This window comes from Chenopodium album, chromosome 1, assembly GCF_948465745.1.
Source record: "Chenopodium album chromosome 1, dcCheAlbu1.1, whole genome shotgun sequence".
Lineage (NCBI taxonomy): Eukaryota > Viridiplantae > Streptophyta > Magnoliopsida > Caryophyllales > Amaranthaceae > Chenopodium > Chenopodium album.
Genome location: NC_137834.1, coordinates 28,353,781 through 28,378,712, shown reverse-complemented (window position 1 = coordinate 28,378,712; position 24,932 = coordinate 28,353,781). Strand labels below are relative to the sequence as shown.

At 37.4% G+C, this 24,932-nt stretch overlaps 1 long non-coding RNA gene and 2 other non-coding genes across 3 annotated transcripts; all 3 read left to right on the top strand.

Annotated features, from left to right (window-relative positions):
* Positions 1 to 4,875: 4,875 nt before the first annotated feature.
* LOC145565842 (small nucleolar RNA R71) lies at positions 4,876 to 4,982 on the top strand. Its single transcript, XR_014095214.1, has one exon. It is a non-coding gene; the product is annotated as a small nucleolar RNA R71 (small nucleolar RNA).
* Positions 4,983 to 19,641: 14,659 nt separating this feature from the next.
* On the top strand, positions 19,642 to 21,916 carry LOC145577914 (uncharacterized). Its single transcript, XR_014098840.1, has 3 exons — positions 19,642 to 19,776; positions 21,244 to 21,399; positions 21,637 to 21,916. It is a non-coding gene; the product is annotated as an uncharacterized LOC145577914 (long non-coding RNA).
* A 2,632-nt stretch (positions 21,917 to 24,548) lies between these two features.
* Positions 24,549 to 24,655, top strand: LOC145565155 (small nucleolar RNA R71). The gene has a single exon (XR_014094977.1). It is a non-coding gene; the product is annotated as a small nucleolar RNA R71 (small nucleolar RNA).
* Positions 24,656 to 24,932: the final 277 nt, after the last annotated feature.

Here is a 24,932-nt window from a genome sequence, read left to right as displayed (position 1 = left end):
AGAAATAAAAATAAAAATAACGAAAAATTAGTCTAGAAAGCAAGAAATACGGGTTGCCTCCCGCAAAGCGCTGGTTTATCTAGGTCCCGCACGATCCTCTTACCACATTGAAGCTCAAAGTGAATCGGAACCGCTTAGGTGAAGTAATTCAACTGCACCAATTGTAGACCCCTTGTGATATATCTTGAGTCTTTGGCCATTAACCTTGAACTCGTTACCATTTTCGTCGAAAACCTCCACAAAACCGAATTTAGTGGCTCTTTTTACAATAAAAGGACCCGACCACCTTGACCTTAACTTTCCTGGGAATAGTTTAAGTCAAGAGTTGAACAGTAACACTTTATCACCCTCCTTGAATTCTCTCGGAGGGATCATCTTGTCGTGCCATCTCTTTTTCTTCTCCTTGTAGACTCGAGCACTATCATAGGCCGTCAACCTAAACTCATCAAGTTGGTTAAGTTGAAGTAACCTCTTTTCTCACGCTAGTTTGGCATCTAAATTGAGCTCCTTAATAGCCCAATATGTCTTATATTCCAATTCAACCGGGAGATGACATGCTTTACCATACACGAGTCTATACGGAGTAGTACCTATAGGGGTCTTGAATGCAGTTCTGTACACCCAAAGGGTGTCATCCAACTTGTCGCTCCAATCTTTCCTTGACTTTGCCACCATCTTCTCTAGAATGGCCTTGATCTCACGGTTAGAAACTTCAACTTGGCCACTAGTTTGGGGGTGGTAGGCTAAACCTGTCCTATGGTATACACCATACTTTTTGAGGAGGGTGTCTAACTTTCGCTCATGAAAGTGAGATCCTCCGTCACTTATTATCGCTCTAGGCACGCCAAATCTTGGAAAGATGGTCTTCTTGAAAAGTCTGTGGACCACCTTGGCATCATTATTAGGAGTAGCGATGGCCTCAACCCACTTGGATACATAGTCGACGGCGACAAGAATATAGCGGTTCCCTTTTGAAGAAGGGAGCGGTCCCATGTAATCAACACCCTAAACGTCAAAAATTTCAACTTCTAAAATTCCACTTTGAGGCATCTCATGCCGCCGTGAGATGTTGCCAGTCCTCTGGAAAAAGTCACAAGCCTACACAAAAATGTTAGCATCCTTAAACATTGTAGGCCAATAAAAACCCGACTCATTAATCTTGGCCACCGTTTTAGTGGGGCCACGATGTCCTCCATATGGTGAGGTGTGGCAACTTGTAAGCACACCGTGGACTTCCCATTCGGGAACACACCTGCGAAATAATCCATCTGCACACTCACGAAACAAAAAAGGATCATCCCAAAAATAATGCTTAACATCATAAAGGAATTTCTTTTTTTGTTGCTAGGACAAGTCAGGAGGTAGAGTACCACCCACTAAATAATTAGCAAAATCAGCATACCATGGGTGTTGCTCTACAACTGCATATAGGTTGTCATCAGGGAAAGAATCATCTATAGGAAAAGAATCCTTACCCTCATCATACCTGATACGTGATAAGTGATCTGCCACTACGTTCTTAGCTCCCTTTTTATCTTTTATTTCGATATTGAAATCTTGGAGCAAAAGAACCCATCGGAGTAGCCTTGGCTTTGATTCCGCATTAGCTATCAAGTACTTCAACGCTGCATGGTCAGTAAAAACAATGACTTTAGAACCAACAAGATATGATCTAAATTTTTCTAAAGCATATAACAGCAAGAAACTCCTTCTCCGTAGTGGCATAGTTGACTTGGGCTTCATCCAAAGTTTTTCTTGCATAATAAATAGCATGCAAAACCTTGTTCTTTCTTTGTCCGAGCACGGCTCCTAGCGCAAATTAACTTGCATCACACATGATCTCGAAAGGAAGATTCAAATTGGGAGCACAAATGATGGGTGCCGATATCAAAGCCTGCTTAATCCTGTTGAAAGCCTCAAGACACTCGCCAGTAAAAAAAAAGGAGCATCCTTGAGCAAAAGCTGAGTCAGTGGTTTAGCAATTTTAGAAAAATCTTTGATAAAGCGACGATAAAACCCCGCATGACCCAAGAAACTTCTAATTCCCTTAACATTAACTGGGGGAGGTAATTGCTCAATCACTGAAATCTTAACTTTGTCTACTTGTATGCCCTTATCAGACACAATGTGACCTAGAACTACTCCCTTTGTCACCATAAAGTGACATTTCTCCCAATTTAGAACTAAGTTGCATTCTTCACATCGTTTCAAAATTTTAGCGAGATTAATTAGACATGAATCAAATGAAGAACCATACACGCTAAAATCATCCATAAAGACTTCCATAATAGACTCTATGAAATCAGAAAAGATGCTCATCATACAACGTTGAAAGGTAGCGGGTGCATTACATAAACCGAAAGGCATTCTACGATAAGAAAAAGTGCCATAAGGGCATGTAAAAGTTGTCTTTTCCTGATCTTTAGGGTGAATCAGAATTTAGAAAAATCCCGAATACCCATCCAAATAGCAAAAGAACTTATGGTTGGCTAACCTCTCAAGCATTTGATTTATAAAGGGAAGAGGGAAGTGGTCCTTTTTAGTGGCGATATTTATTCTACGATAATCAATACACATACGCCACCCTGTTACAGTTCTAGTGGAAATTAATTCATTTTTTTCATTAGTGATCACAGTCATCCCACCTTTTTTAGGCACTACCTGCACAGGACTTACCCATTTGGAGTCAGAAATAGGATAACCTCTTTCTTGACTACTTCCTGCATGTTAGGATTTAATCTTCTTTGGGGTTGAATGCAGGGCTTATAGTTGTCCTCTAGATGTATCCTGTGCATACAAAAATCAGGGCTAATACCCTTGAGATCATCAATACTGTACCCAATAGCTTTCTTATGGGTTTGAAGAACCCCTAGAAGTTAGGAAGTTTGTAGGTCATTAAGTGCAGTACTGATGATCACGGGGTATAGTTCCTGTTCATCTAGAAATATATATTTTAAATGAGAAGGGAGAGGTTTTAGTTCAGGTTTCTTGACCTCTGCAGGTTTCGATTCCTGAACTAAATTTACTACCTTCATTGTTTCCTTGGGGCTTAATTCTTTTAAGGAAAGAGCTCTTTCAATATCCTGTACCTCATTACCCCAAACGCTTGCATTGTCTTTTGATAAATTCCCGCAGAGAATTTCCTCCAGGGGATCCCTCACGAGAACCTGTGGCAAGCCATCATTGCAAATATCATCCATTATATCGATTATATCAATATAACAACAATGTTCCTCTAGCATAGGCCCTTTCAAAACTTTCCCTAGATTAAAAGTAACATTATCGTCACCTGCAGAAAGGGTTAGTTTGCCATTTTTCACATCAATAATGGCTCCTGCAGTATGGAGAAAAGGCCTACCTAATATAATGGGTATCTGCGTATCCTCTGCCATGTCTAAAATAACAAAATCAACAGGAATAAAAAATTTACCAACTCTGATAGGGACGTCCTCTAAAATACCTAAGGGGTATTTTACAGATCAAGCGATCTGCCATTTGCAAAGTTATATTAGTCACTTTTAATTCTCCCATATTAAGTTTAGCACAGATAGACGATGGCATAACACTGACACTAGCACCCAAATCACACAAAGCTTTATCAATAAAAACATTCCCAATATGACAAGGGATAGAAAAGCTACCGGGATCCTTTAATTTAGGAGGGGATTTGTTTTTCAATAGAGCGCTACACTCCTCTGTGAAAGCCACAGTTTCTACTTCATTAAAGGCCCTTTTCCTAGTCAGAATGTCTTTCATAAATTTAGCATAAGCAGGAACTTGAGTGATTAAATCAGTGAAAGGAACTGTTACCTGCAGGTTTTTCACAACCTCTAAGAACTTACCAAATTGTTTATCAAACTTACTCTTCAGATGTCTATTAGGGAATGGTAGTTTGATAACCGGGCTCTGCACATCTCCTCCCTTATCCTGAGATTTACCCTACACAGAAACATTAGTAGAGTTAGTATCTATTTGTAGCACTGCAGGGTTAGCAGGATTAGCGTTTGGTATATAGGAATCTATACCAGGAACTAGTCTATCTTCCTTTGGCATAGGAGGTCCATCATAATGTGAACCACTCCTTAGAGTGATTGCGTTGGCATGATCTGTAGGATGGATAGGTTGTGATGGTAGAGCTCCCTGCTGCCGGGATTGTAGGGTAGATGAAAGTTGTGCAATTTGATTATCCATGATTTTATTGTGGGCTAAAATAGAATCAATTTGCGCATCCCTACTCTTCATATGCTTTTGCATATTGGCAAGCATTGCTCTAATTTCTGTCATGGCAGGGTCGGAAGATGATGAGGGTGATGCTTGGCTTTTCTGGCTGGAATTTGGGTGGTAATATTTTTGCTGTGGTGGGGGTTGCTGTTGTGGTTGTTGTGGAGGTGGAGGGTTTTGTACATTGGTACTCCGGTACGAAAGATATGGATGGTTCCGATAACCGACATTGTAAGAGTTGGAATATGGGTTATTTTGCTTATAGGTTTGAAAGGCATTAACTTGTTCCATAGAGCTCCTACAATCTTGCTCCCAATGCCCTAAAATTCAACAATTTTCACAAAAAGCTTCATTGTTAGCAACAGCAGAAAGATTAGCTACAGAGTTAGGAGTAGCAGTAAGATTATCTAATTTTGACAAATAGACGTTAATTGAGCTTGCAAAAAAGATACGGAATCGACATAATGTTTTCCTTTTTTTGCAAACCCTCTCGGATTCCCGTATTGGGAATTGTGTATTGCCATGTCTTCGATAACCTGTCCTGCATCGTCCACATATAAATTCATGAACCTCCCACTGGCTGCAGAATCTAGAACTGATCTAGAAGAATTTCCAAGTCCATTGTAGAAAGCTAGGATCAATTGCCATTGTGCTAGATTATGGTGGGGGCATTCTCTCTGTAGATCCTTGAACCTCTCCCAAGCCTCATATAGCGTTTCGTCGGCCTCTTGAGCGAAATTCTGAATAGCACTCCTTAGTACCGATGTTCTCTCTGCAGGATAATATTTATTATAGAAATTCAAAGCAAGAGTTTCCCAGTCAGTAATACCAAGTGCAGTTATATTCAAACCATTAGACCATAATTTAGCCTTGCCACATAATGAAAAAGGAAAAAGAATCTCCCTCATTTGGTCCTGCGTGACCCCGGCTTGTTTAATGGTGTTACAATACTGGCAGAAATCTGCAATGTGAAGATTAGGATCTTCACCCTTAGCTCCACTGAATTGCTTCCTCCCTATCATAGTGATAAATTGGGGCTTGATCTCAAATTAAACTCCATCTAGCACCGCAGTGGGAGTAAGGTGCAGGAAATCTGTGAGATTCGGTTGCGAGTAGTCACTGAGTTTCTTTTGGGCCGTCATCTCTGATTATGAATCTGAAGGAATTTCTGTGTCACTAGAATAAGAGGGAGGATCTCTTCGACTGTTGTCCTCCTCAGAACCCGCCAAAATTTGTCTATAGATTTTCCTTTGCCTATGAAACGAGCGCTCGATCTCAGGATCGAATGGGATGTAACCTGATTTGGAACACCTGGGCATAAACAAGGAACTAAAAGACAAATATGAGAATTGCCTCAAAGAACTAACGTTCTTTGAGACAAAAGGGGATAATCTAGACTACAAAAAATAATCAGAAAATAAAAATTAAAACCGTTTTCCCGGTAATGGCGCCAAATTTTGACAGGGTAAAGTCGTATCCCTTAATCAAAAGTATTACCTAAGTCCTCTAACTAATGCAGATAGGGAAGTAGGGTCGAATCCACAAGGAAACAAGTCTTTCGATTCCTAATTAATTATTATAATCTAAATTATCAAGGTAACCAATATTGTTGTAATTAAAGACTATACTAAGAGGAATAAGATCGAAGGAAATAAAGTAGGGAGAAATTAAATATTAAAAGACCTAGGGCATAGGTTCACTAATAAACAATTATCCAGGGAAAATCATAATAAACATTCATCAAGCATTGATCAATCAGATTATAAAGGGCTTTCGCTACGTATTATAATCATAGAGTTAATTTACCGGTATTAAATCTCATTTGTCGAATCTCGACTTAAACATTTATAAATTAGTCCGCCTATTGAAACTAAGCCTAAACATCAATTCTCATCTATCGTATCTCGAATTAATAATTCTAAACTCATACAATTAAATCTGGCCAAACCTAATTGCATAACATTAAATCAATCAATAGGAAATTAACCAAGCATTGATAATCAACAATCACAAATTTACCCCTTCATATTATTTATTAGATCCCCATAAACCCTAGAAATAAAACTACTCAAGCATCAACATATCTAAACTAATCAAATAATTAAAGCAAGACATAATCAAAGAATTAAATAAAAATAACTGAAATTAAAAGAGAAGAAATTGTTACCAAAAGAAATCTAGATTAATGAATGTAATTAAGAACAAAGTTGAGAGAGAATTTAAGAGAGAGAAAATATCCTAAGTATAGAGAGAAAATCTAAAAGAGAAGGTAAACAAAAATTACGTACATAATTCGTACTTAAACACTCCTAAAATAAAAACTAAAACAAAACTAATCAGCTACTTAGAAAAACACGCGCCCGATCGGGCCCGCCTTTTTACTATGCCCCTTGCTGGTATGCTGCGCCTGATCGAGCCTACGCTTACCCGATCGGGCGCGGCTTCTTCCTTGAGGCTGAATTGCGCGCGCTCGCCCGATCCTGGGCTTTCACCGGCTTTCACCGATCCTGGGCTTCAAGAGTGGTCGTGCCCTTCTAGCTTCCGTAGTTGATCCATGAAAACCTGGGAAAATGCTCCAAAAGTGCAATTTCCTGTAAAAACTTAACCAAAACTACGAAAACACTAAAAAACACAAATTAGTAATAAAAGTGGCCCTAAAGAGCCAAAAACACTACTAATTATGACCATGGGACGGGGGTAAAACACTATATAAATTGGAAAGTAGGGTCAAAATGGGTAGCGAACATGATAGGCTAAAGTCGTATCACCCAATCAAAAATAATTCCTAAATCCTCTAACTAATGCATATAGGAAAGTAAGGTCAAATTCACAGGGAAACAAGTCTTTTTATTCCTAATTAATTAAAGCAATCTAAATTATTGAGTAACAAATTAATAATATGGAAGGGAAAATAAACTATTAAGATTAAGGGTAGAGAAAATCAAGAAATAAAGGCCTAGGGCATAGGTTCACCAATAAACAATATTTCAGGGTAAAACATAACAATCAATCATCAATGCATCGATTAATCAGACCATAAAGGGCTTTCGCTACGTATTACAATCACAGAGTTAATTTACTGGTATTAAATCTCATCTCTCGAATCTCGAATCAACCATTTATAAATTAGTCCACCTATTGAAACTAAGCCTAAACATCAATTCTCATCTCTCGAATCTCGAATCAATATTGCTAATAACTCATACATAAAAGACCAGTGCTAATCTAGTTGCAGAGAATTAAATAAATCAATAGGAAATTAATCAAGCATTGATAATAAACAACAATAAATTACCCCATCATATTATTTATGGATCCCCATAAACCCTAGAAAGAAAACTACTCAGACATCATTAAATCTAAAATAAACAAAGCAATTAAACAAGTCATGATGAAAGAAATAAAATAAATAACTGAGATTAAAGTAGAAGAAATCATTACCAAAGTAATCAAAATTAAAGAGTTGAATTAAGAACAAAGTAAAGAACAAAGTCGTAGAAATAGAAAATAATCTAAAAACTAAGTAGAGAGAGAAAGTTTAAGGGAAGAGATAATAGAAGTAAAAAAAGAGAGATCCTAAAAAAAACTCTCAAACGTATTTATATTAAACACTTAATTAATCCTAATTAAAACTAACAAAAATCGCCGAAATCAGCTGCTCAGAAACACGCGCCCGGTCGGGCGCCACACCGCCCGATCGGGCACGCCTTTTTGCTATTATGGGAGTCTCTCGCGCCCGTCCGGGCGCGAGATAGGGCGAAAGGTATTCTTCCCCGCCCTGCCGGGCGCGCCTTCAGGCGGAGCCTATTTTGGCCGGGCTACACTATTTTACAACTTGGACTTTTCGATTGGGCTCCGATTCTTCGGCCCAATTTGGATTTCCTCTTCAAGTCTTGAATACTCGGTCCAAATGCCTCGGTATCACATGCACCAAGCCCTTAATCACCGATTTGACAACTCTAACCAGCCCTAGGCTATGAAAACTGGTCGTGCTCCTCCAATGCTTGTAGTTGCTCCATAAAAATCCCGGAAAAATGCTCCAAAGGTGCAAATCCTTACAAAAATCAACCAAAACTACGAAAACACCAATTCGTAATAAAAGTGGCTCTAAAGAGCCAAAAACACTACCAATTATGACCAAGGGATGGGGGTAAAATACTATATAAAATGGACATATCAAACTCCCCCAAGTCAAACACTTGCTTGACCCTAAGCAAAGAGCTCATTAATGAATACATAAAGCATGGCTCACCCCAAATAGTCAAAATCAAGCACAAGCAATTCAAGGCAAATCTGACAAGCATGCATCAACATTAACCAATCTCATTCATCCAATCACCTATCATCCTTAACAATTGACAAATAGAGGAAACCACAAGAGCATATAGAATTCAAGACTAGTGCTCACACACTCAACTCTCATTTATGTGGCGAGTAAAAGATGTACTCGATCGCTCTCAATCCTAACCCCTTTGATGTGAACAATGCCCCCCAAACTTACAACACTCGTGTGTTTCAAAAGAAATACACTCAACCTAATAGTCGACTCGAAATATGTCAAGTCATTCCTTGCATTAATATACAACACTTTCACATTCGCACGACTCTATGCATAAGGTCGGAAGGTCTTTAAAGCTTGTAATGTAAGGCTAGGGTAAAGGGTAGGAAATATTTGGGAAAATGTGAGAGAAAAGCCATGCTTAAGGGAGCCAAATCCTAATAAAACCAAGGTCAAAAATAAATAATGATCAATCATCTCCAACATACTCAACTCCGCCAAAAATTCATCAAATAACTCCAATCATATCAAACAAATCCCAACACTTAGAATATCACTCAAAAAAATATAATAATATAGAACTTGAGTGAATAAACAAACTTTATTTTCAAAACTCTGATTTTCATTGAAACTCAATTTTTATCTTTATTTCTTTTGATTAACCTCCAACTAGAACATTAGAACATTAAACAGTTTTTTTTTTTTTCTCTTTTTTTTTCTTTTGAAGTTCACTTATTTATTTGATATTTTTTCACTTTTTTTTTCCTTGAAATTCTTTTTTTTCTTCATGTCATCATACCTTTTTTTTTCTCAAGAAAATTAAACTTTCAAACTCATAAAAAATGAACTATGATCAAGAACAAAATAACTTCTCAAAACCCACCCAAATTGTGCAAATAATAAGCACACTACAAACTCCCTCACCTCACTCACTAATAGCTCCCCCAAGCCAAGCTTGGGACTAGTAACCAATGGGGAAAATCGGCTTGTAATGTGGTTTATAAACAACAAAAATTCAAGGCAACAACATGGGTAGCAAGAAGGGAACAAATGTATCTAAAATCATCTGAAGGTTTCCTAAAAGAACAAATGCCTTCGTCTTCCACAACGTGGATAATAACAAGACATGAAACACTACTCATAGTTGCAAATCAATACTCAAATTCATTGACATACCAGGAACTAACACACATTCCTAACCAAATCAACTAGTCAAGCACTATATTCACAAGCAGTTGGACAAATTTGACGCATGTTAGAGCATCCAAGCAATCAAACTTTAAACCATGATCAACAAATCCACAATGCTCATCATCATGTACCAAGAATCAAAAAAATATTTTTTTTCAAGTATGGGGCATAGGGATACACGATTTACAATTCATTGGAACGTATTTTTGGATTTTTTTTATTATTTAATTTTTTTACCAAATCCAAAAATCTCTCCCAAGTCAGAATCAGACAATGTCCTCATTGGCTCGGGAACTAGCCCAGCTGGCTAATCCTCATCATCCTCATCCATGGAGCTGAATCCTCCACCGCTACCACATGCACCAAAAGAGCTACCACAAAAATAGTTAGGCTAAAACCCCCCCAACCGGTCCCCCAAAAGGTATGTCCTGGTCGTACCTGTGAAAAGATGAATAGTTAGTATAAATACCATGGGCGGTGGGTTCTCTATCGTATCCCTTGGGTGGGGGCTGAAACCAATCAAGGTAAATAGCATCGTCGGGAATATAACCCGACGAGCATAATCCATCATACATAGGATACAGGGCTCTACCCTGGTTCCTTTCAAGGTACCATAATCGCTGGTCAAGGGAGCCTACTATCCTTCTAAGGTCTCTATGTGAATACTCTATGCGTCCTATGGCCCGATCTATACTCTAAAGGTCCCATACTATCTCAGAGTCGCTATGAGGTGGAGGTGGGGCTGTATGAGACATGTGAGGTGGTGAAAGCACTACCTCGGGCTCAGGGTGGGGTGGTGGTGGAACTGGTGGTGCTTTCCCCCAAGCGTGGGTAACTAAAAGTTCTTATCTGTAGGACTCTTGCCCGTGAGGAAAAGCGGTCAACTCGAGACTAGGCAGGGGAAAGATAGGCAATGGTTGCTCTGTTCCTGTCCTAATGGACCAATGGGGGATTCGCTAGCTATCCAAACGTACCTAACCCAAATCCTCAAGGTACCTAGTAGTCATGTAGGTGTCCGGTCCACAGTTAGTGAGACTGTGAGGTCCACTCTCAACAAACCCTGCCTTCTTAACTGCTATTCTAATAATTAGGCGTCCTAGACGAATCGGGGTAATATTATGGTTACTAGCCGAGGCATGTCTACTAAGATGAAAGATGATGTATCTAGCAATGTTCAGTTTACCGTACCCAAACACATAATATCCAATTACAACTAGTTCATTAGTTTGGGCGTTATGCGGCTCATTCCTACCTAGAAAACAAACACTTGAAAATCTTTGCCAGATTTTAGGTACATGGTGATGGATACACTAGCATGTTGTGCGTTAGGCGCCAATAAACCAGGCAAAACATGATAGATATCTTCCATTTTATATTGTTCATGCCAAAGTTTGACAGGCTAAAGTCGTATCACCCAATCAAAAGTAATTCCTAAATCCCCTAACTAATGAAGATAGGGAAGTAGGGTCGAATCCACAGGGAAACAAGTCTTTTTATTCCTAATTAATTAAAGCAATCTAAATTATTGAGTAACAAATTAATAATATGGAAGGGAAAATAAACTACTAAGATTAAGGGTAGAGAAAATCAAGGAATAAAGGCCTAGGGCATAAGTTCACCAATAAACAATATTTCAGGGTAAAACATAACAATCAATCATCAAGGCATCGATTAATCAGATCATAAAGAGCTTTCGCTACGTATTACAATCACAAATTCAATTTACCAGTATTAAATCTCATCTCTCGAATCTCGAATCAACCATTTATAAATTAGTCCGCCTATTGAAAGTAAGTCTTAACATCAATTATCATCTCTCAAATCTTGAATCAATATTGCTAAACTCATACATAAAAGACCAGTGCTAATCTAGTTGCAGAGCATTAAATCAACCAATAGGAAATTAATCAAGCATTGATAATTAACAACAATAAATTACCCCTTCATATTATTTATGGATTCTGACAGGCTAAAGTCGTATCACCTAATCAAAAGTAATTCCTAAAACCACTAACTAATAATAGATAGGGAAGTAGGGTCGAATCCACATAGAAACGAGTCTTTTTATTCCTAATTAATTAATATAATTTAAATTATCAAGTAACCAATATGTAAATTTGGATATAAAACTAAACTACGAAGATTAAGAATAAGGAGAAAACAATGAATCAAAAGGCCTATGGCATAGGTTCCCCAATAAATAATATTCCAGGTAAAAACATAATAATCAATTATCAATGCATATATTAATCAAATTATAAAGGGCTTTCGCTACGTATTACAATCACACAATTAATTTACCGGTATTAAATCTCATCTCTCGAATCTTGACTTAACCATTTATAAATAAACCTGCCTATTGAAACTAAACCTAAACATCAATTCTCATCTTTCGAATCTCGAATCAATGTTGTCAAACTCATGTATAAAAGATCTGCGCAAATCTACTCACAGAGCATTAAATCAATCAATAGGAAATTAATCTAGCATTGATAATTAACAACAATAAATTACCCCTTCATATTATTTATGGATCCCCATAAACCCTAGAAATAAAACTACTCACACATAATTAAATCTAAACAAATCAAAGTAATAAAACAAAACATGATCAAAGGAATAAAATAAATAACTAAGATTAAGAGAAGAGAAATCGTTGCCAAAGAAATCTAGAATTAAGAATAGAGTTAAGAACAAAGTATAAGAGAGAGAAACTAATCTAAGATCTAAGTAGAGAGAGAAAATCTAAGAAAGAATTAAGAGAGAGTAAAAGAAGATACTAAACTCGCTTAACGGAAAAGTATTTATACTAAGCGAGAATCCTAAACTAAAACAAACTTAAACGTCGATAATTAACCCCTATTAATAACACGCGCCCGATCGGGCGAGGCACCGCCCGATCGGGCGCGCCTTTTTCCTTCAGATACACTTCTCGCGCCCGGCCGAGCGCGAGTTCGGGCGCCAGCCTTGCTTCCCTCGCCCGGTCGGGCGCGCCTCCGGGCGCCGGCCTCTTTGGCCGGGCGGCTCTCTTGGGCCACTATTTGGACTTCGATTGGGCTTCAATTTTTTTGGCCAATCTGGATTTCCTCTTCGGGTCTTGGATACTTGGTCCAAATGCCCCGGTATCACATATACCGAGCCCTTAATCACCGGTTTGATGGCTCTAACCGGCCCTGGGCTATAGAAACTGGTTGTGCTTCTCCAACGCTTGTAGTTGCTCCATAATATCTCGGGAAAATGCTCCAAAAGTGCAAATCCCTGCAAAAAGTCAACCAAATCTACGAAAACACTAGAAAAAACCAATTAGTAATAAAAGTGGCTCTAAAGAGCCAAAAACATTACTAATTATGACCAAGGGACGGGGGTAAAATACTATATAAAATACACATATCAAACTCCCCCAAGCCAAAACTTTGCTTGTCCCTAAGCAAAGATCTCATCAATGAATAAATAAATATGCTTCACCCCAAAAGGTAAAAATCAAGCACAAACAATTCACGGTAAATCCAATAAACATGCTTCAAAGCCAACTAATCAAATCCATCCAATTACCCTTCCTCCTAACAATTGTCAAATAAAGCAAACCACAAGAGCATATAGAATTCAAAACTAGTGCTCACACACTCAACTCTCATTTATGTGGCAAGTAAAAGATGTACTCGATCGCTCTCCAACTAACCCCTTTATTGTGAACAATGCCCTCCAAACTCACACTCTCGTGTGTTTAAAGCAATGAACGCTCAACCTACTAGTCGACTTGAAATATGTCAAATCATAACTTGCATTGATAAACAACACTTTCACATACATTCATACAACTCTTATGCACAAAGGTCGGAAGGTCTTTAAAGCTTGTAATGTAAGGCTAGGGTAAAGGGTAGGAATCATTTGGGAACAAGTGAGAGAAAAGTTATGCTTAAGGGAGCAAATCCTAGTAAAACCCATGATCAAAATAAATAATGATCAACATCTCCTACATAACTCAACTCCAACAATAATCCACCAAATGCAACTCCAAACAATATAAACAATCCCAAATCTTACAAATTTCACTCATAAAAATATACAAATGAAGAACTGAAGTGAATAAACAAACTTTATTTTCCAAACTTGAATATTTTTCATTGATGCTCAATTTTTTTCCTTTTGATCAACCTCCAACTAGAACATTTAAACATTGAACACTTTTCTTCTTTTTGCTTTTTTTCTATTGAAGTTCACTTATTTTTTTTCATTTTTTTATTTTTTCTTGAACTTCTCTCTTTTTTTCATAACATCATACTTTATTTTTTCAAGAAGATATAACTTTCAAACCCATCAAAAATAAACATGATCAAAAACAAAATAACTTCTCAAAATCCACCCAAATTGTGCAAATAATACGCACACTATAAACTCCCTCGTCTCACTCACTAATAGCTCCCCCAGGCCAAGCTTGGGACTAGTAACTAATGGGGCAAAATAGGCTTGTAATGTGGCTAATAAACAACAAAAAGTCAAGGCAACAACATGGGTAGCAAGAAGGGAACAAATGTATCTACAATCATCTAAAGGCTACCTAAAAGAACAAATGTCTTCGTCCTCCACAATGTGCATAATAATGAATCATACAAACATTACTTATAGTTGCAAATCAATACTCAAATTCATTGACATACCAGGAACTAACACACATTCCTAACCAAATCAACTAGTCAAGCACTATATTCACAAGTAGTTGGGCAAAATTGACTCATGTTAAGTTTCCAAAGCAATCAAACATCAAATCATGATCAACTAATTCACTATATTTATCATCATATACCAAGAATCAAAACAAATTTTCTCAAGTATGGGGCACAGGGAAGCATGATTTATAATTCATTGGAACGTATTTTTGGAATTTTTTATTTATTTTAATTTTTTTTGTATTTTCATATATAAGAAAGCAATAAAACTAACCTAAAAAGAAATATAAAGCAATAAATCTAAACTAAGAAAACACACCAAAAAAAAAGAAAAGAGAAAAGGAAAGATACCAAATCCAAAATCTCCCCAAGCTAGAATCAGACAATGTCCTCATTGGCTCGAGAACTAGCCCAACATAGCTAGTCATGATCATCCTCATCCATGGATCCGAAACCTCCACCTCCACCTCCACCTGCACCACCTGCACTAGAAAAGCTACCACCAAAATAATCAGCATGAAAACTCCCCCCCGCCGGTCCCCCGAAAGGAATGTCCTGGCCGTACCCATGGAAGGCAGAATAGTCAGTATAAATGACATGGGCAGTGGGATCCCTATCATATCCCTGGGGTGGAGGCTGAAACCAGTCAGGGTAAATAGCATCGTTGGGAATGTTGCCCCGACGAGCATAATCATCGTACATAGGGTAGAGAGCTCTACCCTGGTTCCTCTCAAGGTACCCTAACCTCTGGTCAATGGAGCCTACCATCCTCCTAAGGTCAGTGTGAGAATGCTCGATACGGCTTAAAGCCTGACCTATACTCTGAAAGTCCCAAACTTGGTCAGAGTCAACATGGGGGACAAAATGAGACATGCGAGGTGGAGAAAGCGCTACCTCGGCCTCAGGCTGGGGTGGTGGAACTGGTGGTGCTTGCCCCGTAGTGTTGGCAACTAAAGGTCGTATGTATAGGACACATGCCCGGGGGGAAAGGCGGTCAAGTCAAGACTAGGTAGGGAAAAGATGGGCAAAGGCTGCTCGGTCCCAGTACTAATACACCAGTGGGTTGTCTGCTCGCTATCCAGTCGTACCCACCCCAACTCCTCAAAATATCTAGTAGTCATATAGGTATCCGGTCCATAGTTGGTCAGTTAGTGGGGTCCACTCTCAACAAAACCGACCTTTTTCACTACTATCCTAGTGATAAGGCCTCCTATACGAATGGGGGTGCTAGACTGGGTACTGGTTGTGGCATGTCTGCTCAAATGGTGGATGATGTACCTACCCATGTTCAGTTTCCCAAACCCATACACAGAGTGTCCTATAATAGCAAGTTCGTTGGTTTGGGCGTTATGAGGCTTATTCCTACCCAGAAAACACAAACCCGCAAATCTTTGCCAGATTTTTGGGATAGTGTGATGGATAGGTTTTGTACTAGCATGTCGGGGGTCGGGGCTAGGCAAACCAGTCAGAGCATGATAAATATCACCCATTTTGTAATTAACATTCCATTGGAATGGTAATTCAGAATTTAATTCAAATAATTTACAACTATTTACAACTTTCCTATTATTCAACCTAAAATATAAATTCGGTCCATTTCTACTATTTACAACTTTCAAAGAAGACAAGAATTCACAAGTTAATTCACGGTATGTAGGACAATGCATATCAACGAATTTTCTCATTCCTATGCCATTCAAAAATCGTTTAACAAAATCATACAAACCATAAGTTTCTAGAGTAGGGCGGTGTAACCACCGTGAAAGAACTACCTCGTGCCCGGCTAGGTGTTCTAGTCGTTCCTTTTGCTCCTGGCAAGCAATACAGATCGTTGGCCAGTAGGGGAGTTGTAAATCCGGGTCGTACTCCTCCCTCTAGCTAGAACTCCTACCGAAAATTGATCGAGCCCTCTTTAAAGCCATAATGTAAAATGGGTATGAAAAATAATTTGAATGGAATTTGGAAATTTATATATAGGATTGTAGAGGATGAAGAGAGGATTAATAATATGTAAAAATATTTGGATTTGGGTGTGTTGAGTAATTAGGTTTTGATGATTGTAAACTAATGATGATTATCTATCTAATGTGTTTGTTAAGTTGTGCATAGAAAGAACAAGTTATACTTGGAACAGGATACAAGGAACCTGAGCAGTCACATATATATATATAAGGAACCTGAGCAATATATGATAAGCAATAGAGAAACAAGAACAATGATGAGTGTTATGGTTGATAAACATGATGATGGCTAAAGAACCATGAAGGTAACTATGTAAATAGGTGTTTGCATATGTTAGCTTCATAAGGTAAGTACACTATGCATACATGAGTTGTATATGTGTAGGAGTATTTACATAAGCTTTAAGTTTAATTAGTTCTCTCACTTGAAGTTTGTTTATGACAAACAAACTTCAATCTAATGTTTCTCTTAAGTGTTTATGTGAAGACATGAACTGACTTAGGTGAAGTCAATGGGTTGGAACATAGAATACTTCAAGAGGAACAAGAGAGAATGAATGAACCAAAAGCAGGTTCTCCCATGAGAGCCAAACCACGAAGGAACCTGAAGGTATTCTCTAACAAGATCTAGAAGGAACTTTCGGCAGGCTTTCCCACGAAAGCCGGAGCATGTTTCCTAACAGGTACATGAAGAGTTCCCTAACAGGAACTTAGTTCTCTAACAAGAACTATCTAAGTTCCCTAACAGGAGCTTGCCCCGAGATATAGAATACATCAATACTACAAGATTCCAGAACAAGTGTTTCAAAGAAACAACATGAAGACGGAGAAATCGAAGTATGTCGCTCTAGGATTCATGTAAGTATGTTGGACATAAAAGTCAGTCTGGAACAAGTCTAAAGAACCAAGGTAAACTCATGATAGTCAATGAAATTAGAGTTACTGACTTGTCAGGAACTCAGAGACTGTCAGAGTTCCAGAACCTAATCGGAACTTAGGTCTGCACGTCGTTAAAGGTCGCAGGTTGAATTTAATGATATAAATATTTACCTAATACGTGCATATCTTTTAGGGATTTGGTTTTACAGAATAAAAATATTTATTTTCTTATAAATCCCTTTTGGAAAAAGATAAGTTATTTTTGGAAAATATTTTCAGTAAAATAAGTTTTAAATAAAATCTAATTTTATGGCAAGTACATCTTTTGTAAAAAGATATGGTAAGTATATGTTTTATAAAAAGATATGGCAAGTATATCTTTTGTAAAAAGATATGGTAAGTATATCTTTTGTTAAAAGATATATTAGTATATTTGGAAAATATAAGATTTAGATAAAATCTGATTTTATGGTAAATATATCTTATTATTATTGATAGAATATATTCTTAGCAAAAGATATATTTTTGAAAAACTTATTTTTGGAAAATATCTTTTATTTCTATCTTTTAATAAAACTTATCTTTTACGAAAAGAATAATTTGGGTGTATTATAAATATGCTCATATGTATTCATTCAAAGTTGAGGCTGATGAAGCTTAGTGGTCGTGCTTAATGGTTTCATCCTTCACCACGAAGCTAAGTCAAACCTCCAGGTCGAAGTTCCAGTCAGGTTCCAGTTACAGTTCGTCCAGTAAGTTCCAGACAGATCTTGAAGTGTCCAGCATATTAGTTTTATCTCTTTATTCATTGATATGTATTTAGAGTTATTCTTTGAGAGCTTGTAATTGGGAAAAAGGGTTTTTAGTGTTTTATGTATTGGGATGTGAGAGTTCGTGAGGATTCTCGTTATAATTATATTGTAAGAGTGCAATGTGTGAGCTTCTAGGTGAGGCCAATTGAGCTTCTAGTGTGAGGCCGAGTGGGTAGTACTTTGGTGGTACGAGTGAATCTAAGTGTGGTACTTAGATTGGGTAAGATAGGGTCTTATCGTGTAGCAAGTTTAGTCAGGAACTTGTGAGTAAAGGTCTGTCACTTAATAGGTTTGTAACTTGGTGTTTGCCCTATTATAGTGAATTGGTTTGGCTTGAAATCCCTAAGGTAGGGTCGAGGTTTTACTTCCAGTTGGGCCCTGGATGGTTTCCTCGTAAAATCCGCTTTGCATTGTCTAAGTTCCTAACAACAATCAGTTTTATATTCCGCGAAAAGTAGGCACTAGGAACATACTACAATTCACCCCCCCCCCCTCTTTTAGTATATCATCCGAATTAACAGGGTGAGAAATGAAGAATCTTAGAGAGAAGGTAGATAATTAAAGTTGTTAGAGAGAGAAAGTTATGGAGGAAAGAGAATTAGAATGAGAAAAGAAAAAAGAAAGAAGAAGAAGAATAAGGTCGGGCGTCTCGCGCCCGGTCGGGCGGACAATCGCTCGATCGAGCGATCTAATACCCCAAATTTCCTTCTCCTCTCGTGCCCGGTTGGGCGCCATTCGCCTGATCGGGCGATCTAAAGCGTCCGTATACGTCAAATTTTGCGCCCAGTCAGGCGGTCTTCGCCCGATCGGGCGAAAACACCCAATTTTTCTAACCACGCTCTCGCGCCCGATCGGGCGAGCTTCGCCCGATCGGGCCCGAGGCTAATTTGACGATTTTTTTTATTTTCTTCTTTTCTTCAATTTTTTGCTAACTCTTTTCCTTCAAACCTGTACAAAAACTCATAAAACTCATTAAATTCCCTCGTCTCTCCTCTCATAAGAAAAAGAATGAAAAACTAGTCTAAAAAGCATAAAAATACGGGTTGCCTCCCGCAAAGCGCTGGTTTATCTAGGTCCCGCACGACCTTCTTACCAAGTAAAAGAATTAGGACCCTTGACCTAACGCTTGGTCAGGTGGTTTCTCACTTGGTCGAGCGGTGTTTAGGCTACGACGCGGCTTCCTGACATACCTTCACTACACCAAAAACTAGATTAGAGCTCGCAAAATATAGAACGGTTATTAAAGGTAGGCGTTCTCCAGAAGAATATAGATTGTTTTAATACAAGAGGCGTTCTGTATGTTAATACATATAGAACGGTTAGCATAGTTAACCGTTCTGTATTTCAATTTACTCAAATAATTAAAAATAATAATTATTTATTATAGATGATATAGAACGGTCATCTTGACAACCGTGTTGTATTATATTAATTAATTATTATTTTTAATTAGGAGTAAATTATAAACGTACATACACAATAATAATTTATTCATGTTTTTTTAAAAAATAAAAATTACCGAAATTTCCATCAAATTTTTTTTACCCAAAATACTAAAAGGGAAAATTGAAGCGATTATCACTTTCACTTTCATCAAAAAGTGAAACCTCTTTCTCATTCATCATAAAAAAAAAGGTGAAACATTCATTAAACCTTCATCAAACCTCCATAACAAATCTTTCATCAGCCGCTTACTGCACCGCCGCTCCACCGCCGTTCCACGTCTGCAGTACCGCACATGTCTGCTGAGCCACCAGTAAATTGAGGTAGGCTCAAATTTTTTTTTTGGTTCGTATTTTTATTGTGGTAGAGTAATTGGATTCTGATAATTGTCAATCTAATTGCATGAATCATTCGAATTATGGAGGAAACTGAAGTAAATTCGTAGAATTCGAATTTTAGGTGATTGAAAAAACCTTCAAAGTTCTTGTTTTCGGGATAAATTCATCGATTGTTTGTATGTAAATATTTAAGCCGAATTATTGCAGTAAGTTCAATCAAATTACCCTTAATTTTGTCGAATTTACTCAACGAATTCCCGGGGTTTTGATTCGATTTTTTGCTCGAAATTTCTCGAATTAATGCTCGAATTTGCTCAATTTTTTGCTCGAATTTGCTTGAATTTGCCCATAATCGAATTTGCTCGAATTAATGCTCGAATTCCTAGGGTTTCTTAGGGTTTTATTTTGTTGTTTTGCTCAAAATTGGGGGTTTTATTAATGCTCGAATTGGGGGTTTTATTAATGCTCGAATTCCTGCGGTTTGGTTGTTGAATTTGTGGAAATTTTTTTGGTCGAATTTCTGGGGGGTTTTGGGTAGAATTTCTGGGGTTTTTAGGTCGATTTTCTGGGGTTTTTGGGTCGATTTTTGGGTCGAATTTCCTTGAATTTATGGGTAATTTTTGCTTAAATTTCCTTGAATTTCTGGGTGATTTTTGCCTTGGGGATTGCCTTAGACTCGGGTTTTTTCAGCCTGTGTTTAGAAACTGACTGCTTGAAGCTGTGCAATGCCTTGAAGAAAAAAGATGTGCAGCCTACTTAGTTTGGTTTGGTAGTGAATAATATCCTGAATTTAGCTGCTATGTGTCGTGTTTGTTCCTTTTCTTTTGTGAAACGTGATGGCAATCAGGTTGCTCATGAGCTGGCAAAAATGAGTTGTAAGGCCTGTTAAACAAATTAATGATTTGCATTGTGCAATTGTGCTTAATCCATTGTTTTTAAAACAACTGTCTAAATCCTGTGTACAGAATAGAAGGAAGCACTAATGTTGAAATGGGTGATCTTTTATAGGTAGTTTAAGGGGTCTAATGTTCAAATGAGTAAAATATAGATGATTCGTATGCAGCTAGGTTGGAGATTAGACAATTGCAAGCAATAGAAATGATTTGCAACTTTCAAACATAATGTCTTCAAAAGGTTCTTGAGGTGATGTAGGTTAAGGCAGTCATCTGTGTTGTTTTCCTTTCTTTTTTTCTTTTTTTTCTAAAGCTTGGTGTGTTGTGCAGCAAGATAGCAATTATCAATTATCATTGCTGTGAAGTCAACAACCGTGGTTCTTTCCTTGACTATGTCTGGTGTGGAAAATAGTTAGCATGAATCTGATGTCTGTAGTGTTTTAATTTATTTATGGCATATGAGGATTGAGATTCAAGTTTTTTTTGTAAGCTTATTCCTTGTCTCAACGATGTTCTTGTAGTTTAATTGACTGATATCGGCTCATATTTATTTTTACAGTAGACAAATCTCAGACAGTTAAACAAAAGAACAATATAAATGGCAGAAGGGGTGATAGAAGAAGTTCTAAAGTTCCACTGAAGGCAAAATGTGATCCATGAAAGTTCGTTGGCTTGACAAACTTCAGTCCCACAAGTGGAGGAAGCAATATTTTTGGTATGAAACTGGTATCTCTATTGTGAGATTGCTAAAAAATTTCTGAGGCATGCACTGACAGAAACTATTATGCACATGGCTGTTATATGTATTATGAGCAGCCTTTTTGGATAGTATCTGTTCTTATGAACTTAGATAAAAAATAAAAATAAAAAAGGATATGCTTATTTATATTTAGTTAGATGAATTTATTGTATATTATTAACTAATATGTATGTATTTTACATTGTTTTGTAGTATTTTAAGCAAGTTCCTCCTACATATTCTCAACAAATGATCGACGAGCTTAGGAAAAGGTGGATTTCATATGTTACCGGATACCATCAACCAAATGACGACAACGACGACGATTTATGTGAATTGTAGATCAATATGGTATTGGTATATCTAAGCATAATTTTTTTGTCAATCAACATTAACTAGAAAGGTGTTTTGATATTTAACTCACGTATTTGTTTGTATAGTACAAATTTTGTATGAATGATTCAATTTAATTGTGGTTCGATGTTTTAAATTATATATATATGAAGAATATTCTGATGGCTTTCGTCATATCTGGAAATATTTTTTTTTATTTTATTATACAAAAATTTATATTGAACATATACAGGATCATGGATTTATTTTACATGGGAAATGTGGAAATTTTCTTACAGGATAAATGTACAAGATACAAAACAGGAATACAACAAATACAGGTCTAAATTAAATACAAAAATAATATAGATCATTAAAATACAGGAATAATACAATATAAAATACGTACAAAAGTAATTCGAATTATTATGGCTGGATTTAAAAAAAAAAAAAAAAAAAAAAAACATTAAAGAACTGTTATCTAACTTAACTGTTCTCTATTGTAATTCAATATAGAACGGTTAAGTGTCCTAAACCGTTTTTTATTCCTTCCTTAGTGTACGAATTTAAGAAGGGAAAAGATAACGGTTGTGACTAACAACCGTTCTCTATTTGTTATTATATAAAACGCCTAAACGACCCGTTCTCTATACTTTATACATTGCTCAGCACAAGATCGCCCCTAAGGCGATCTATAAAGTCTATTCTAACATTTCTCTAAGGGCTTTTTTGTAGTAGTGCCTGTGGGACGCCAATTCACCTTATCTGGTGGATCCTCCTTGACTTGGTGTGGGGGCTCTTCAATGTTCCACACTAAAGATCCCTCTTCGATTGAGGGTTGCTTCAAATTGTAGTTACATTTAGCACTTGAAACTCGATCTGGCGGAACACTTATTGTAGGCTCGGTTTCCACAACTTTCTTGATTGATTCCACCTTTTCGTCCTCAAAACCAAGACCGACAGTGTAGAGGGCTCTTTCTATTGCATCCACTTCCTTCTGCCATTTGTCTATCTCATCTGTAAAGGATGCAACACAAGATACCACCTCCAAGGGATCTTTTACAAGAGCTTGGGGCTTGTTAGAATAACTTTGAACCACATTAACACTAAAGCACTTCTCCTCTGTCATGGGGCTTTTAGGGGTATTATTAAGATTAAAAATAATTTTATCGCCCCCTACTGATAGTGTCAATTTACCACATCTCACATCTATAATTGCTCTTGCAGTTTTAAGGAATGGTCTCCCCAAAATAATTGGGGTTTGCGTATCCTCAATCATATCAAGAACAACAAAATCAACATGTATATAAAATTTACCTACTCTAACAGGAACATCCTCTAAAACACCTTAGGGGTATTTGAAAGAACGGTCGACCATTTGTAGAGTAATATTAGTAGCTTTTAATTTACTCATGTTTAACTTGGAACACACAAATAATGGCATAACACTAACGCTAGCACCCAGATCACACAATGCATTATCAATCATTAGATTGCCAATATGACAAGGGATAAAAAAACTACCCGGATCTTTTAATTTAGGTGGAGATTTATTTTGAAGTACGGCACTACACTCTACAGTGAAAGCTACTATCTCTACCTCACTAATAGACCTTTTTCTTGTCCATATTTCCTTCATAAATTTTGCATACGCAGGAATTTATGTGATTAATTCAGTGAAGGGAACTGTTACCTTCAAATCTTTTACCATCTCCAAAAACTTACCAAATTGCTTATCCAAATTTGTTTTCAAGTGACGATTGGGGAATGGAAGTTTGATAACTGGCTTTGGAGCATTATTGCTCTTATCTAGAGTAGCCACCTTTCCTGGAGTCGTACCCTGCAATGTAAAATTAGATATATTAGTACTATACTTTAGCCCTTCAGGGCTATTAGCTACATTGTCAGGTTTAACAGAATCAAGATTAGCATTATTTATTAAAACAAGTTCATCGTCTCTGGGCATAGGGGGCCCTTCATAGTTTGAACCACTCCTTAGAGTAATTGCATAGGCTTGATCCGTAGGCCTGGTTGGCTGTGCTGGCAGAGCTCCCAGTTGACGAGCTTGTACAGTAGCGGAAAGTTGCGCAATTTGATTATCTACAATTTTATTGTGTGCTAGAATTGAATCAATTTGGGCATCTCTACTCTCCATGTGCTTCTGCATATTAGCCAGCATCGCTCTAATTTCTACCAAGGTAGGGTCGGAAGATGAGGAGGGTTGTTGTGGTTGGTTCTTCTGGCCAGCATTGGGGTGGTAATATTTCTACTGATGTTGTCGTGGCACCTGTGGTTCTTGTGGTGGTGGTGCATTTTGAACATTGGTACTCCGGTAGGAAAGGTACGGGTGATTCCAATACCCAAGATTGTAGGTGTTGGAGTATGGGTTATTCTGCCTATAAGCTTGAAAGGCATTAACTTGCTCCACGGAACTCCTGCAATCTTGTTCCCAATGACCTAAAATTCCACAATTTTCACAGAAAGCCTCATTAGCATTATTATTAATTGCAGAAACATTAGCTACATTAGCAGTGCTAAGATTATCTAATTTCTGGCAGATAGAGGTTAATTAAGCTTGCAAAAAGGATACAGAGTCAACACTATGCTTCCCCTTGTTAGCAAAGCCTCTAGGATTCCCATATTGGGAATTATGTATCGCCATATCTTCGATAACTTGACCTGCATCATCAACATTAAGATTCATAAACCTCCCACTAGCTGCAGAATCTAAGATTATTCTAGATGAATTTTCAATGCCATTATAAAAGGCTTGGATTAACTGCCATTGTGCCAAATTCTGGTGGGGGCATTCTCTTTGTAGGTCCTTGAACCTCTCCCAAGCCTCATATAAAGTTTCATCGGCTTCTTGGGCAAAATTCTGAATTGCACCCCGTAGTACAGCTGTTCTCTCTGCAGGATAATATTTGTTATAAAAATTCAAAACAAGAGTTTCCCAATCAGTTATACCAAGTGCAGTTCTATTTAATCCATTAAACCATAATTTGGCTTTTCCAGTTAATGAGAAAGGAAAGAGAATCTCCCTGATTTGGTCTTGAGTGACCCCAGCTTGCCTGATGGTATTACAGTACTGACAATAGTCTGCAATATGAAGATTTGGGTCTTCACCCTTAGCTCCACTAAATTGCTTCCTTTCTATCATCGTTATAAATTGTGGT